At 36.2% G+C, this 5,697-nt stretch overlaps 1 long non-coding RNA gene across 1 annotated transcript; it reads right to left on the bottom strand.

The window, feature by feature from the left end:
* Positions 1-340: 340 nt before the first annotated feature.
* On the bottom strand, positions 341-3,655 carry LOC124160124. Its single transcript, XR_006865083.1, has 3 exons — positions 3,464-3,655; positions 2,347-2,438; positions 341-381 (listed from the first exon to the last, which is right to left on the bottom strand). It is a non-coding gene; the product is annotated as an uncharacterized LOC124160124 (long non-coding RNA).
* Between the last annotated feature and the right edge of the window lie 2,042 nt (positions 3,656-5,697).

The raw sequence follows: 5,697 nt of genomic DNA, 5'->3' as shown, positions 1-5,697 counted from the left end.
CTAAATACCATTCTCACACACAAACTAAATCCCATTCACTCATTAAAACACAAATTAAATCAAATTATTCAAAAAATACAAGAGGCACATACAATCGAAATATGCAAAAAATACGAAAAAAAATATAATCTAAATCTTCAGACTTCGGATCGCCGCCATTCTTCATCTCTTGAGTCTTCAAATGGGTCATATGTTCCTATCATGTCTTAAATTCTTCACTCTTCAGTTCTTCAATTCTCAATCTACACAATTTGTTTCCTTCTTCATAATTGCTGAGTTCCTGAGTCAATTCCATTGGTCAATGTAGAGGCATTCCACGTTTATTTAATCCCTAAATCTCCTTCTTCAAAGTCCATCATTGCAAGCTGCCTCTCTCTGTCCCTGTTGATAAAACAAATTATCCAATATACTCATCCATGAGATAGAAAGGTCACCTTGTACGGCACAAAGGTTATTATTCTTGATATGACCAAGTAGAAAAAAATAAGAAAGGATACGATTGAAAATAAAAAAGGATTCGACTTCCTAGATTAAGCTTTATAAATAGTGGAATAGTATATTAAAAATTAGAAAAAAAATATTCAGTGTCGTTGCTGAATATTAGATCCCAGCCAAAAGCTTATATTATCTAAAAATATTAATTTATCATCTTTGAAAACACAATTTAAACGAAGACAAGCTTAAAAAAGGATAACGAAAATTAATTGAAAATGAACTATAGTTTTTATGTAATGGGGCTTACAGGATATCTGTTAAGAAACGTAAAAAATAAATATCTCCAGGAATAAATGAAAATGCATGGTACCATTGGACGGGGAAATTCAGCGATGATATTAGATTCGCCAAGCCTTTAGGGTCCATGTGGTGAATTAGCAAATGATATTGACGTATGCAAGGATTAACTGACATTTTTAAAGCTTGAAAAAATAAATAATTTGCACTTGTCTAAGTACTTAACCACAAAAATTGGAGCGTACCTATTTGAAAAATTAATATTCACCGTTACACATCGGAAAATGTATAGAAATCAATACATTCTGATGATGAAAGTACAGAAAATTCAAATAAAATGAAAAAGACGTATAAATAAAAGGAATGTGAGTTTACTGTTACTTTCAAATTTTACCTGTATTCTCGTGAATGGCGTAAGGGTCAATTTAATCAAATCGGATTTTGTGCACGAAAAATCGTTTCTTCCTTATGACACATGGCGTAAATCATCATTTTTGGTTCAAACCATAGTGTAAGTATATAATTACTCTATGTTCAAACTGATATGAAAAATATGGCTTTCTTGAAAATGAATATTAATTTCACTGTCCATCCACATAGCAATTATTAATATTATTCGTTAAAAATCTCTGGAAATCCGTTATCAATGTAATGCATATTCATTTATATTTTGTCAAAAATTGCATGGTGAGATAGGTATTATAAAATATTTTCCTCCCCAATATTTTATGAAATAATATTAATTTTTATACGTCATTTAGAGTTTCATGGTACATAGTTATGTACCCTTCATGTGATTTAAAAATAATTTTCATAGTCATACTAATTTTTAATGCATCAAATTATGTCCATTAAGTGCACCATTAAAGAATTTGACGCCAAATGAAGCCAGAATGAAATTTCTTTTCAACCACAACAAAAAATCTATTAATGGGCACCTTAAAATATCGATTCCGAAAAAAATAGACTTTTCGGCTCAGCTCTCCGTGGAAATTGATTCTCCAGATCAAATTACAATCACGTATACATTTTTCGTCATTTTACTTTCGTAAAGTTGGAAATAATACTCTCATGACTGAACGAGAATTGAGAAAAATTGAGCCGTTTAATGAAAATTCGTACTACTCATCGTTCAATGCTCATTTTCAGCAGTAATTGACTCAGCTGACAGAGTTAATACCAAACTTATGTTGGGCTGAATTTCGGATATCCGCCCTAGGTGAATGAAAAATACTGGTGTTAACGGTAAGCGTAAGGGATACTACAGAAGAGTTGAAGAAATCGGAAGAATGATTCAAATTCTTTTACTATTATTGTAATTTCATTCTAATACTCCTTTCAATGCACTCTATAAAAACGGCAAAAAATGAGGAAGTTATTAGGTCTCCGAATAAAAAACACACCATTGCCTGAAGCTATTTACGTGTCGCTACCAAGGCCCAATCAAAGCAGATCAATTGCGATGTACCACAACGAACAAGTCAAAGAAAAATAATATTACTGAATTTAACGATAATAAAATTATCCTCTCTCTTTTTTTTAGAGTTATTCACATCGCACACTTTTAAAATAATCAACGGACACAGAAAAAATGTAATTGAATGGTTTTCTTACCTTTTGGCGTGATGTCACTGCATTATCACATTCCGGATTAGCGCCATTTTTTCCGACAGCGCACTGCCATAATCCTCTGCGATGACTTGCAGCTGATGAGAGAGAAACGGGAATTGAATTTACTTCCGTGGACTCACATTAACTCCATATAAATGTAATTATAATGAATGGGACGCGAGAATTGACTTTCTATTCAGCCATGCGCTAATTGTAATTGCCTATAAAGTGCATATATTACCTCTTCACGAAAATTTTAAAAGGCGATTCCTTTCGACAGAGAGGAACGAGAAGAAAAATCTAATTTTTAAAAGAATATTGAGGGATTTGTTCAGAGTGGTTAACCAAATTTTAGAATGTATGGTGATTTCTAACCTGAAGATAACTTACATTCATGTTTCAATGCTTTAAAGTAAAGTCTGTGCAAAATTAATTTTGAATTATTTCCATTGAATCTATAATTCAGCAACAGAATAAGTGTTATATACGCATAGAGAGGTATTCAAACGTATTCACAAAAAAGGTATATTCCGAAAAAAAAAAACTTTTGGAAATGTTTTCGGAAAGATTCGAACTCAATCATAAGGAATTGAAATAAATCACCAATATGAATCAATCATCGGACAGATAAATGCAGCGATTGCGTATTAAAAAAGGCTTCAAAATAATAAAAAATAAAACTGATTAGACGCAGTGATCATAACGTTTCCGCGTGCTACGAGGCAAAAAGATCTTTAAACAAAAGGAATGCACTTATATGTATTATTAAGCTCAGAGAATATAAGATGTATTTAACAGACACAGAAAAGACAAAAAATGAAGTAGCTATTCTAAATAATATAATGTGCATCAATAATTTGAAAAATATAAACTCAATCGGATGCAGTAAATTTAATAATAAAAGCTTAACTAAACGTACTGAACAATCCATTCCATTTTAAATCCATTTTAAATTCATTATCAAACTGAGGTTCTAAACTTATTATGTTCATAGGAGACATTGTAACATCTACTCGTCCACAAAACATAATTACATAAACCTAACGATGCGATGAAATATAAAAACCAAAACAGCATCCAAGACATCAATGGCGAAATATATTTAAAAATTTATTCTTACCGATTTCCATGTAAGGAATATCCTGGCTGATTTTTCTTCAGTTCCTGCTTCAGTAAACTGATTATCTCATTCTTCAGATGTCTTCATATCTTCGGCCACTGGAATATCTTCAGCCTAAGGAGAAAGCGGGTTAGTGCATACAAGGAAAATAAATCACCCTTCCCCCGAGGAATCGCATACACCCCAATGCAATGCACGGGAAGTCATCGTGACACAAGGAGGAAATTACCACTTTTCCATCTAAGTGACACAGTTTCATCCCCGTACACTGCAATGGTTTACAGCGCATGCGAACCCTCGGTTCGACACAAAAAAAAACTAAAATTAACGCCAGCTAAAAATCCTAGCCTTACTCGACGCAATGATTCATAGCCATAATGGCCCAAAAGCTAACCTAGTTTTGAAGCTGGGGTCCTCTTCACGTGAAGTTCTGATGACCTAGACCCTGGGGAGAGAGGGAGAGAATACATACAAGGAATATAAATGACCCTTCCCCAGAGGAATCGCATACGCCCCAATGCAATGCACGGGAAATCACCGTGACACAAGGAGGAAATTACCACTTTTCCATCCAAGCGACACAGTTCCATCCCCGTACACTGAAATGGTTTACAGCGCATGCCAAACCTCGGTTCGACACAAAAAAAACTAAAATTAACGCAAGCTAAAAATCCTAGCCTTACTCGACGCAATGATTCATAGCCATAATGGCCCAAAAGCTAACCTAGTTTTGAAGCTGGGGTCCTCTTCACGTGAAGTTCTGATGACCTAGACCCTGGGGAGAGAGGGAGAGAATACATACAAGGAAAATAAATGGCCCTTCCCCCGAGGAATCGCATACGCCCCAATGCAATGCACGGGAAATCACCGTGACACAAGGAGGAAATTACCACTTTTCCATCCAAGCGATACAGTTTCATCCCCGTACACTGAAATGGTTTACAGCGCATGCGAACCCTCGGTTCGACACAAAAAAAACTAAAATTAACGCAAGCTAAAAATCCTAGCCTTACTCGACGCAATGATTCATAGCCATAATGGCCCAAAAGCTAACCTAGTTTTGAAGCTGGGGTCCTCTTCACGTGAAGTTCTGATGACCTAGACCCTGGGGAGAGAGGGAGAGAATACATACAAGGAAAATAAATGACCCTTCCCCCGAGGAATCGCATACGCCCCCATGCAATGCACGGGAAATCACCGTGACACAAGGAGGAAATTACCACTTTTCCATCCAAGCGATACAGTTTCATCCCCGTACACTGAAATGGTTTACAGCGCATGCGAACCCTCGGTTCGACACAAAAAAAAACTAAAATTAACGCCAGCTAAAAATCCTAGCCTTACTCGACGCAATGATTCATAGCCATAATGGCCCAAAAGCTAACCTAGTTTTGAAGCTGGGGTCCTCTTCACGTGAAGTTCTGATGACCTAGACCCTGGGGAGAGAGGGAGAGAATACATACAAGGAAAATAAATGGCCCTTCCCCCGAGGAATCGCATACGCCCCAATGCAATGCACGGGAAGTCACCGTGACACAAGGAGGAAATTACCACTTTTCCATACAAGTGACACGGTTTCATCCCCGTGTAATGCAATGGTTCACAGCGCATGCAATACCTCGGTTCGACACAAAAAAAACTAAAATTAACGCAAGCTAAAAATCCTAGCCTTATTCGACGCAAAGATCACGGCCCTAAAGGCCCAAAAGCTAATCTAATTCACTTGCTTTCTTCTTAATTTGGTCCTCTTCTCTTGTTGTCTTCTTTCTTCTCCTCCCAAATTTGGAGGACACACGAATCGCACTCGTATCTTTTCGCCGTTCATTCGATCAAAACGCAATTTTCGCTCAAGCGCGCAACGCATCGTATAAAACGCAACGTTCACACGCATATCGGGTCGCTAGTTTTCTTCGAGGTCTCATTGCTGTCTTTTCTCTACTACATCTTCCTGTAACAGAGCTGGTTAGTGCACATGAACATGAAGTACAAGTATGCAAGTCACCCAAAAAATGCATCACAAAACAAAAAAATCATAATAACCCACTAAAAATTAATAAACACGGTACCTTTTTGCATGCCAACTTAAATTTTGTATTTTTGGCTTTTTCCGTCTACACTTTTCTACCTTTTGGTATTTTTGGCGCCTTTTGTAAATGTGAATTTTTTCACCATGGTCTTGTGCGAATTTTCTGTTCGCGAGAATTCTCATCCTAAAGACTCATTTATTTTATGAG

This window comes from Ischnura elegans, chromosome 6 (assembly GCF_921293095.1).
Source record: "Ischnura elegans chromosome 6, ioIscEleg1.1, whole genome shotgun sequence".
NCBI classification, from domain to species: domain Eukaryota; kingdom Metazoa; phylum Arthropoda; class Insecta; order Odonata; family Coenagrionidae; genus Ischnura; species Ischnura elegans.
This window is presented reverse-complemented; position numbering and strand designations above follow the sequence as displayed.